Raw genomic sequence first — 12,131 nt, forward strand, 5'->3', positions numbered from 1 at the left:
CCTCCTTGTCTGGAAAAGCTTTTTCATGATGGTCAGAGGCTGTGGGTATGTGTGGGTTTCTGAAAATCTATGCTGCTGTGCATCAGATCATACCACCTCCTTGTCCTCAGTCACTACCAAGAAACAAGGTGCACCTGCACTCTGCCTAGAGCTTGTTTTAATCATGCCCTGCCTAGAGCTAAGTGCTGTTCAGGCAGTCTTCAGCAGTTCATGACCAATACCACAGCCACAGGCACTTTAAAGAGGCCAAATAGACAAATCGCTCCCCCAGGAGCAGCTGCATCCTTAATTTATTCTGATGTCAAATAATTAGAATAGGCACAGAGAGTGGATGTCAATTATTTCTGCATATAACAGAAGGTAAATTACCCAGAATGATACTGACCAGGGCAGAAATATCTTCTGGCTTATTGTTTCTCGCTGGCATGTGAACAATAAAGGGATAAAGGGGAACAGCTCAGGGGTACGGAGAATGGTGTATTGTTAAATGGGAACTAGATTTTAAGTGCTATTTTAAATTAAATTGTATTGTTAAACATTCTCTTAATTTTAAGATTACGGTGACCTTAAATACCATTTATCTTCATAAAGACTTTTCTTAAGGAAACTATGAAACAGATTTCCCAATAAGCTATAACAGTTCCACATTGCACTGGTACTCTTTATGTATGAAGAGAAGAACACCTGCTGAAAGGCTAACAGTGGCAGGATGAATTTGCTTTGACAGTTTGGAAGAGCGGGGAAAGGCCCTGCATGGATGGTTAGCAGATATTCCAGGCAACCTGTCTCCTCCTTGGAAGATAGTGCTGTTCCCCCTCTGTGGGCCAAGCTGCCCATCCATCCACCAAGGTAAAAATTGTACAGTTGCAAGACTAGGTGCAGCATTAGAGAAGATGGCAGTGTTATCACTGTTGTTACTCAAGGCCACGTTTCTTCTCTCTTCCTTCACCAAAGTTGAATTTTTCTAGCTCCCTCTCTAAAGACTGTGGCTTTTATGAAATGAGGCCTCCTAGATTAGTGAATGGTGCCAAAAGGATAATGAAACCGAGAGATTCACGAGGGTGACAGTGGATGATGGAGCCTTTCAAACCCATGTTCTAGTTCAGACTAAGAGCAGCCTCGTGGCAACTCGTGAAGACTGCTAGTGCCGGGGAACCAGCCGGCACTTGCTTTCCACTTAGCTTTGGGCTACTCCCTGGTAGTCTCTGGGGAAGTAGCTCTAAAGAAGATTGAGTTTTCCCAATGACAGAGGTTCAACAGTCACCATATCTGGGGGCAGCTGAGCCTTTGCAGACAGAATTACCCCTGGGCCCTGCGGTCTCAGGAGACAACTGATCCAGTCCTGGGTCAACTGTGCAATGAGCTCCACAACGCAAGGATTAAGTGAAGAGTGGAGTTGTGGCAGAATTAGGCAAGAAATCAGCCTACAGCAGGAGTGATCAACAGCACAGGAAAATACTCAGAAAATCATGCAACCATCATGAGATCTTTTAAAAATGTAGAAATGGAATAACTATTTAAAAAGTAATAATTACATATGCATACAAATAATTAAACTACAAGATTCACTTACAATCAGCCTGATTAACTTTATGAGCCTGGTGTAAATTTTCATTCTCCCTCCTACCACTTTTTTTTTTTTTTTTAAATCTCCTTTCCTCATTCCAAATCATTTGCTTCTTTTACTTGCTGCATCTGTAATAAACCTTTCTAGAACAGAGATTTATTTCCCACCTTGATGGTAAGGCACATAGCACTTTTTCTGATGGTCAGAATTAATTAACAATAAAATCTTTTTATTACAATCTGATGACTATGTGCTCTCCTTTATTGGCAGCACATCACAACACTGACTATGACCTGAACTGCAATTTAATCCTCACAGAAATTTTAAGCTTTTAAAGCTGAGCATAGCTACCAGCTCCACCAGGCTGGTGCTCATAACAGATCTTTCCTGCAAAGCAGAAGCAGCTTGAAATGCTCATATGGCAAAATGATGAAACTTCAGTCTGCCATTACAGAGGCATTCCACATGAAAAGATCATAATTTGGAAAGTAATCTCTGAAAAATATCCTTATCCAGTTTCTCACATATCCCATAAAAGCAGCTTGAACCCTATACAGTGAACTGGGTTTGAGGCAAGTACACTAAAAATACTTAACGTCCCTAAAAGTGAGAATAATGTATTTGTTTTTGAAGCTCCATCGCTCTAAATAGCCTAGACAGTTAATGGAAAACTTTGCAAAAATATTCCAACTCTGGCACTAGGCATGAGAAATTTCAGTCTGAGAGAAAGCCAGCGATAGGGACCGTGTCAGCTCCAGAGGCACCACACTGCCCCCATAATGAGATGGATCCGTAACCTTTTGCCACCAGAGTCTAGATCCATCTCGAGGCAACAATCGGAGAGTACAGAAACCAAGAAATAGAAATATGTTGGAATCCAAAGCGTGCCAGGCATCCCCATAGTATCAGGAACAAGTACCCATTGTGTTAAGCTGAAGAAAAGCCCAGAAGCCCTGCAGGCTGGCACCTTCTCAGCTTCCTGAGTTCCTAGGCAGGGAGAGGGGTGTAACACCTCGCAGACTCGCCCCCATGCTCCTTCTTCACTGCCAAGCCTCATTCAAGAGCAAAACGCCATCACTGTCACTGCAGTGTGCTAGGCTTCAGCAGCATCACACAAGGCTCCCTTCCAAGGGTCACAGTATTCAATTTTTTATTCAGCTGAGTGTAGCTGGCAGCGGCATGAGGATTACACTCCAGTGACTCCTCTTGGTGTTTTCACAAACACTGAACGCTGGTTTCCTGTTTGCTGCATTCGCTCCCTATTCACATTGATAAAATCTTTAGTTCTGTGTCCATCTGGTCGCAATTTCATCCTCTTCTGTTTGCATTATACTGGAACATCTTTACTGCTGAGGGAGGTGGAAGAAGGGGTACTCCAAGGCTTGCAAGAACATTTGTTGAAATTAGAGCCTCAGTAGAACTACAGTCACTAAAAACTGCTGACATGCAGAAGACCAACAAGTAGTATGTCAGTCTGTAAGGCACCACAGCGATCCATAGGGCAATACACGAGGAACTTAATCAAAAAAGACACAATTTCTCATTTAAGAATAAAGTACATTTTCTGGACCTAGCAGTATCCATTTCTATTGTGATCACCTTAAATGATGAGCCAGGTATTCCTAATCTTCCACAAATGTGTCACTAACTTACTTGCAGCTCTTGCAGAATCCAAGTTGATGTCCTCTCACAGCTTTGCAAAATCATTTAACACAGGAACCTCTTCCACTAGGATCATGCAGGTCCTGTCATTTTACATGAGAAACCTTCAGCAACCAGACTCCTGCCTGGTAAGACTTTGCAAATAAATCCCCATATAGATCCAGCCCTTCAGCCTCTGCCATTACTGTGAAACAACAGGCAATTCAGGAGTCCAGTTGTGAAATATCCACCCCTCCACGCTCAGCCACATGAGAACTTTTTTCATTCATGTCATCAGGATTTCAATATTAGCACTTCCACATCCCTCTCCTGTGTTGGGTGTTAAGCACCAAGATAGTGCAAGAAGACAAGAAAGCCAGCTCGACCTGCTCACTAATTCTACGTCATGATATTGAATTGCAAAAAGTAAAGACAGCTGGGGTGGTAAGAAGCACTAGCAGCAGTGATCTCCCTCAAGGCAGCGTGATCACAGGGCAGGTACCCGTTATCTCCTTGGCAACAGGCCTGATAGAGATTGATTGTGAGGCTCTGAGAGCGCTTGGCTCCAGCTGAAGGTGATGAAGGTTTGAGGGTACCTGCTTTAGGGAACTCAGATCACATCATCGCACCTTCAGTATCTCTGAACTTTCCAACTCTGAGTGCTGTAGAAGGCAGATGAAGCTCCCTGGTTTGCAGATCACATCCCACAAAAAAGATTTGGGGGTGCAAACTTGAGGGCAGAATTTTCCTCCAAACCTCCCCAGTGCCAGTGCCCCAGCTGACAGCCCCATCACGAGCATACCTGGGGCTGGGGGACATCTATTACAGAACATCCCAGAGGACTGCTAAAAGCAGTACCACTTGGCAGGGAGACTGTAAGAACAGAAGAAATGCTCTTCTGGGTCAAACCAACGGTTCATCTAGCCCCATTACTGTCTCCACCAGTGTTCACACGAAATGCAGTTTAGGGAGAGCGCATAAGCTTTCTGCAGTCCACTCCTCTCATATTCCCCTAGGATACCCAAACGTTATATGGGGTGGTAGAGGACACAGTCCTGCCTATTCCCCACCTAGGATCCTTTTACTGACCTATAGTCTATAAATTGATGTACTCACTTTTTGAACCTATTAATATTGTCTGCCTCCACCACCTCCTGTGACAGCAATTTCCAGCACTTTGCTACTTGCTGTGTAACAAAGTTTTATCTTTATTTTTGATCGGTTCAAAACCAGTCTCCTACTCAGTTGGACAGGTGCCCCATAGTTCCAGTACAATGGGATCTGGTGAACAGCAGTTCTGCATGCACCTTTCATGATTTTGTAATCTCAACCAGCTTTCCCTTCCCCAAATTGAAGGGTCACAGCTCTTTTGTCTTTCCTTGTCAGACACATGCTCCAACACTGGAAAGCTATTTTTATAATATATATTGTCCAATAGTACCTATTATAAAAAAAAAAAAAAAACCATCCCCCTCCACACATATTAGGGCAAACAGTTTTTCCCAAAAGGTGAATGTTTTAGAAAGGCTGAAAAAAGTCCCCTCAGCTGCGAGAGGGGGAATGAGAATTCTAAAGTAACGAATTTCACCATCTTAAAAATGACCCCTCTTTTCCACCCATAATTATCTTCAATATCTGATTGCAAGGCTTGGAAGCAAAGAGCTGTCAGTGTGGCAATGCAGCAGCCAGAACAAGGAGCAAGAAATGGGAGAAACTGCTTAAGCCACTGTGAGTAGAAATGGTATTCCCCCACTGGAAAACCTGCATGTCTGCAGAGATGCTTAGCACATCAGTGCAGCGTTGTCAGATGCAGAGTTATTTCAGTGCGTGCATGTGCGTTTCACACACTCAGATTAGTTTCAAGCCTAATTTGAAATTTGAGTTTCCACGCGACACTGCATTCTCTGGTGCTGGCTGAAGACTATGAAAACAACTCCTACAGAGACTAAGAGCCATCACCAGTCTGACCACTTCTGCTTGAAGGTCATAGCAAGATGAAAGAAAAGTGCCATCTCTAGCACGTTTTGCTTGTGCATATAATTCCTCTACAAATCTTTTCTCTGCAAAACACTTTTCTCCATGGAGAGAGGATGAAAAAAAACTGCGTGTGACAATTATATTGCTTAATGGAATACTGAAAAATGCTTACAGGTTATTTTAGTGCTGTGAAAACCACATAGGCTAAAATGACCACTTTGATAGGCCACCCAGTCCCAGCTTTTAACCACCCCCCATATAGCTGTTTGCAGTCTCAGCCTCCAGAGAATGCTGTAATGCATCAGTATAACACAGGCTTTTTATGCTCTGTGGCCCAGCTTTGTCCTGCTTCAACAGGCTCACTCAGCAAGGCAAGCTCTGCCCCAGCCCAGACCAGGGCGAGCTCAGGCTCGGTCCAGGTCCTGTAGCCCTCTGACCACACACTAGGCTCTCACGCCCCATACGCCTGCCCTGGGCTGGACAGCAGGAGCAGCTGAGCCTGGTTCCCCAGGGACGGCAAGGCAGGAGGCAACTCTTTCCTACCTGGCATCCCTAGCAGTGGGGCTGGGAGCCGAAGAGCAGCACAAGAGGAAGCTATCAGCATAGTGGAAAGAAACAGAGCCAAAAGGGTGGGCAGCAGGTTTCCCTTTATCACGGCATGCAGGGAGGAGCTTGCAGGGGAGGGCAGTTGTTGCCAGAGAGATCACCTGAGTCTGGAAGGGCCGTTTGGTCACTTACTGCAATGGCTAGGAAGCTCCATAGGACTGGAGGTTTGTTTTGACAGGTTTCTATTCCCCAGCCCTCAGGGACTTTTGCAATCCCACAAAGACCATTTCGGATAAATAAAGCACCTTTTCTGCTCTGTGAGTGTGACATCCTCAAATGCAGTAGGATTCATCTCTAAAGGCTGCCATGCAAGTAGCCTCATTGCCTTTGGGGATTTGCTCTGTCCAAAGACAGGCCTCAGACCTCCTTGTCCTCCCTAGGTGGTGGTGGCAGTGCTCTCAGAGCCCTGGTCTGCTCACAGCCACTCTTGTCACATCCCTGAAAGTAAGCTTTGAAGCCTAACTTTATTTCCCAAGTCTAGGCCTTACAGCATTCCCTTTCCTTGAGTTACATCCCAAGGCCTTTTTTTTTTTTTTTTGGAGAGAGACAGGTTTAACACAGCTTGGTGTTCAAGAGCAAATATCTGATTTCATTAACTCCTCTCTGAAGAGTGGCACCAAGGAGAAGAGCAACATTTCATACCTCTCAGCTGTGGCATAAGGTGCTGCAGCTAATTATTTTCAAGTAATGGCCTGGGATTAAGTCCTTCTGGTATTTACAAGGCAAAACCTGCTTCTCATTCTAAGAGCAGTATAAATAACTATGTTGGTCAAAAGGGAAACATGGGAGTAGATGAAAGAAAAATGAAACATGGACATTTCCAGTGTCTGTAAATCTCATAAACTGGGGAGGGGGGAAGAAGAGTCATTCTCTTTCTCAGAAATTACCATTGTAAATTGCCATTTTTCAGGTGCTTAAAACCGAAAGCATCATTAAATCAGAAGGCCAGCTGCTCTCTCCTCCTTTGCTAGCTCTTCTCTTGTGAAAGAGCTAATACTATAAAGCTGGGCCTGCCAGATATAAATTTCTCAGGGCCCTGTGGGGATTTGGATCTGGGATTCAGTTTTTGCCTAGTACAGAGACAGGGGTCAGATATGAAGGTAGGATTGAGATTTCTCAGTCAAAACTTCCCTCCATATGTGGGTTTGCAGGGCAGACATGGCTGTGACTTTGCTAAGCATGCTGCAGCCTGTTCGTTTCTACAAACTCAAGAGCCCAGACCTGAGTTAGCCTGGGATGTGGAGAGATGGTTAAACCTGAGGTCTCAGCACCTGTGAGAGTCCAGTTTGGGAGTGCATTAATTTGCTGAAAAGGAGAGGCATAGTTAGCTGTATCCAGTGTGTGTTACATGTTTTATCTGTAAGTGGCCCTATCCCTATTGTTTTAGACAGTTGTCAATCCCATGCCCTAGTTTATTGTGAGCCCTATCCAGCATGGGCCTTCGTGCGTCTAAAGCCATGACAAACACCTTCACAATGACAAATCAGAGAAGGGCTGCCCGTTCCTGAAGTACAGCATGCAACAGCAGGCTTGAAATACTAGGCTTGGTCCTCTCCCAGCCTCAGACTCCTTGCTCTCTCCTGCTGAGATTAACCCTCAAACAGGCAAACCTTCCCTTTAAAAACACAAAAACAACCCTAAAATGGCTGCCTGGGATGCTGCGAGCTATGCACACATTAAAGCTATCTCATTAACCTGGGAAGGGCCTTGACAGCAGCCTGTGGGGCTCCCACCACTGCACTGTTCCCCTCCGGCAGGAGAAGTCCACGTGAGCGTGCATCTCTCCCCGGGACGCCAGCAGCCAGGCCAGGCTGCTGGAGCGCCTGCACTTCAGCAGGGGGAGAGCCCACCGCGCGGCCCACGCAGGCAGGGCACAAGGCAGGGCTGCTGACCGCGGCCCCCAGTTAGTGCTGTTTAGCTGATGAAGTTCTGGTACGCTGTATTTGACATGATCGTGAAAGCTGCTCGTTTGCCAGCTGCAAGGAGGCAGGGAAGGAGGGAAGGGGCGTTGGATTGTCCCCTCCTCTTGCAGAGCGCTGCCTGCACAAAACTGCGTGCTGCTGAAATAGCGCTCCAAGGGCTTTGCACACAGTGTCAGGACTCCCAAGCCATCGGCAGCTGTTTCAGGTGGGACCCTTGTCTCCAGGAGAAGGAGGATTAGCAGCAGGGCAAGGCTGGGAGGCAGAGGGTCGTTCCTGCCAAGGGCACCAGGCAGCAAAGCACCCACAGGCCCTCCCAAGCACCACTGTCCCTGCTGCTCAGCCTGGACAAAAGTTCACTGAGAAGAAAATGGGCAGCAGTTCTCGGGCTGGCCTCCGCCAGGATCCCTTTTCAGCAGTTTCCAGCCAGATCCTCTGTTAGAAATATCCCCAAATCTTTTTTGTCTGTTCCCGTGGCACTGCAGGAGATGGACGCAGCATGGTGCACCCAGAACTGCACTGTTTTTAGCTGGCTCGGAGGAAACGCTGTTGCAAACATCCAAGCGAGGTGGAAAAACAGAGGCTGACAGACCACGTGGGCAGGCCTGTAACTGCTGCGGGATGCTCCCTTATACGCTGCCAGAGACCTGCTCCAGCGTGGCTGGTGTTGGTGCTTTCTTCCCTTCAGCTCCGCTGATTATGCTTTTAAAATAATGAATTAAACATAGTCATAAGTCCCAGCAAAGCCACATGCCAAACACTCTCTAGAGTAAGACATTATCGTCCTTGCCAGAGTGCCATCTTCAAGGCCTTACACCAGCCATTTAAATCATCCTCAAAGGCCAGCCAGTATGGCTCCCACTGTGACCCTCCAGCCCGCAAACAGCTTCTACAGGGTTGATTTTCTTATACATCTGGGCTGAATGCTGCTTCAAGGATAATTAAATTGAGTTCAAACCTCTCACTTTGAGCTATGTCATAAATTGATTTGAAAGCATCACACTAAACCAGCTTAAAGGTTGCCCCATTACTGAAACCAGTACAGATTTGTGTGGTGGTGATCTCACTACTGGCCTTAAATCCTTAAGATTCACCTGAATTTGGAGGTGGCCTTAGCAGAACTGTGACCAGCCCACACAGTGATGAAATGCAAAATGATACGATAGCGATGGGACAAATATATGTTGTGCATCCTCCCACTCCCTACAGAGTAAATACGACATGCTATCAGAAACAGAAAGGTCGTCTTCGGCATGCTGTACATGTGGCAGACACTGGAGAGCAACGAACAAGAAAGTGAAACGTTACAAGAGAAGACAGACTGACTTAAAACACAGCGGAAGGGAAAGGACAGAGGTCTGCAGAACAAGCTGCAGGAAAGCTACCACGCTCAGGAAAGTAAAAACCCCAACCCTTAATGGGCAGAGAGAAGCAAATGCTCCAGTTCTTCCCATCTCCTTCCTTCTGCTTTCTTCTACGCCTCAGGCTCTTGCACCTGGATCTAGAAAAGAAAGCTAAGCGCAGTGATCAATAGCAAAGGAAAAGAACAGTTTTCTGCTAGTTAGCAGAAAACTAGCCCTATCATTAAGTAACAAAGGTTGACAGCCATTTGTGATGTGAGGAAGTGAAAAATGAAAGGTCTGAGCCAGTAAAGCTGGGAATGACAAATGAGAATCACAATGAAAAATTTCCAACAGATCTAGAAAATAAACTCGAGCCTCCTGGAAGCTCAGTGGGAGCTGCAGTGAGAGAGCACTCACAAGAGGAGCAATTTTGTGCATGAGAAGAATGCCAGGAATTCCTCAGCTGAGAGGCTGAGGCATCGCAAGGGGAAGCAAGGGGCTGTTCCCAGCACACTCAACACTGCCTTGCTCGCTTTGGGACTAACTAGTCACCACGACTGCTAGAAAAGAGCACAATTACTGCAGTGAGTGAACTTCAGGTGTATAGTAGGAGAGAAGAGTGAGAACAGAGGTGGATTACTCATACGGGAGACAGGGCAGGCCAAAACTGAGGGTTAGCAAATCGAGGGTACAGTGGGAGAGAATTAAGAACGACAAAAGATCTGGCTAGTATCTGGAGCGCAAAGCTGCCTTATGCAGCACAAATAATGAGGAAGAACGTTCTGCAGTGTATGAAAGCAATTAAGATAACACACACAAACTCTAGGGCACAGCAAACCACTGTCAAAAATATGTAGCCGTAGCAGAGCCACTACAGAGTCCAGCAAGATTTGTCATCCTCTGGCTGGAGGAGAAAGGTCTGAGCTGACTCTACGTTAATATCATATCCATCTAAATCTGAATTTGTTTTAAATCATCTGCAGAAGACATGATTTGCAATGGAATCAGACTGTTAGGTCATTAGCCATTCATCATAAACCGGGGCCCACCCAAATTTCCATTCATAGTTAGGCCACTAGCCATTGCAGAATTCCTCGCAGGAACTGTCTGAAGAAGCAGTGACATGTTTCCTGCGTTCACTGTATGTGATTTAGGACCCCTTGATGTGAAAAGCAACGAGGAGTAGCGGCCATAGGAGGAATGACAGGGTCAGTAAAGAAAGCAGAGACCAAGGAACTCAGTTCCCCAGAACTGCTCTTGTAGTCCTTTATCCCTAAGGCAAAGTGGACTTCAGTTCTGTAACAGCCTTCCACCTTGTTTCGGTGACACTCCAATGCCAAATTCTTCAGCAGGCTCCTTTGTACAAGCCTGCTGTGTTACAGGAGGGGCCCAGTCCACCACCAGTGCATAAATGCATTGCTGTCAGACCTTGCCAACAGCCTGAGGCTGGGACACAGATCTAACACCCCTTATTCTCTATCATCAGAGGTTTTGCTAAAAAAAACCCTATTATTTACTTGCTACACGTTTTCATGGTTAAAAGAAAGAAGAGCTTGCTCATACAAAAGCAATACTGCTTTAATATACTGATAGCATTAAATCAGTACCACTCCCTCAGCACTGAGATAGAATTAGGGTGTTTATAGCACTACATTGCCAGGGGAATAAACTATAACCACCTAGCAGACATTTGTACTCCCATTAACAGCATCAAATCATTTTGGTTAAACAAACAAACAAAAAGACCGTCCCCAATCAAAATAATAACTAACGGCATGTAAGCAACGTCTAAGAATCCAGATAGCATGACAGAGAAAGACGCATTCAGAGGGTCCTCTTCAGACAGTCTGTAGCAGCTTAGAGAATAAGTTACCGTATGCATCGCAGTGGGCATTCATAAGTGTAACTAACGAGGACCATTCACATGCAAGTCTTCTACTGCTGAAGACACAGCAGTGGTGTCCCTCAGGCCTGAAAGATACCTCCTCATCTGTCTCCTTGCAGCTATTGCCTATCACCCAAAACAGATCATCATCAAGTTACCTTACATTTGCATGTGTGCAGTGCAGATGTTGATAGGCAGACAATTTCAGCAGAGGCAGTAAGGACCACAAAAGGCACACCAACTTGAATTCCTTCTTGGTCCCCTTCATGTCACGTCTACAGGGCAGCAGGGCTAGCACATGTGTGTAGGGAGCATCTTCTGTTCCCCTACCATACATTGTAATTGAGAACAGTCAGACCGTGTCTCTCTAACACCATTCCCCAATATCTTTTGGTGTCACTATCACCACTGCCCAGTGTCAAATGTAGGAAGGAGACTGGAGAAGCCTTTTTTGCCTTACCAAGCCAACACATCCAGAGCATTAAAGTCTTAGGAGTTAAGATATGCAATTCTGAACAGATTGTTTAGCTTACTACCAAATCTGCCTAAACACTTAATTCCACAGATGCCCTTACTACTTTTACCTTTGCTGCCTTTATTTCCCATTTGTAAAATGGAAAGAAGAGCCAGCTAGAGAGTAGAGTACTTCAAAGATCGATCTATATGAAAACTTGAAATTTTTTCCTTAGAAAAAATGCTCTGTTAACTGTCTTACAATCCGTCTGTACAGTAGTCTTTTGGCTAAGCAAACTAAAGAATGGGGATAGCACTATTTTATCCATGGTTGTACCCATCAGGGTTCCCCCCCCCCCCCCGCCTTTAAACTCTAAATGCAGTTCAGAAATTCATGTTGGTAGAAACACAGGAAGCCATTTTAGCTTCCATTTTTGAAATGGCCAACTCATTGAGAGTCTACGCGCTACATGGTATTTAGAGAGGGTAGGGTGATATTAAATCCTTCCTACCATCCAGCTCCTCCGCAGCAAGGCAATTACAAGTTACTGCTGAACATGCTCTAATACTGATTCCCAGAGGGGGCTCTGGCTGTATCTGTATGGCCACAGTGTGGGGCAGCTGGACAAACCTTTCCTCACTGCCACTGGGCAGTGACCCCTTGCTCTTCTGTCTCCGAGACTCCCCGCTAGCCACACTCCCATGCTGCTTCTTGTACTCTTCCTGCCTGCTGTGGAGAG

This window comes from Struthio camelus, chromosome 5, assembly GCF_040807025.1.
Source record: "Struthio camelus isolate bStrCam1 chromosome 5, bStrCam1.hap1, whole genome shotgun sequence".
Classification (NCBI taxonomy): Eukaryota; Metazoa; Chordata; class Aves; order Struthioniformes; family Struthionidae; genus Struthio; species Struthio camelus.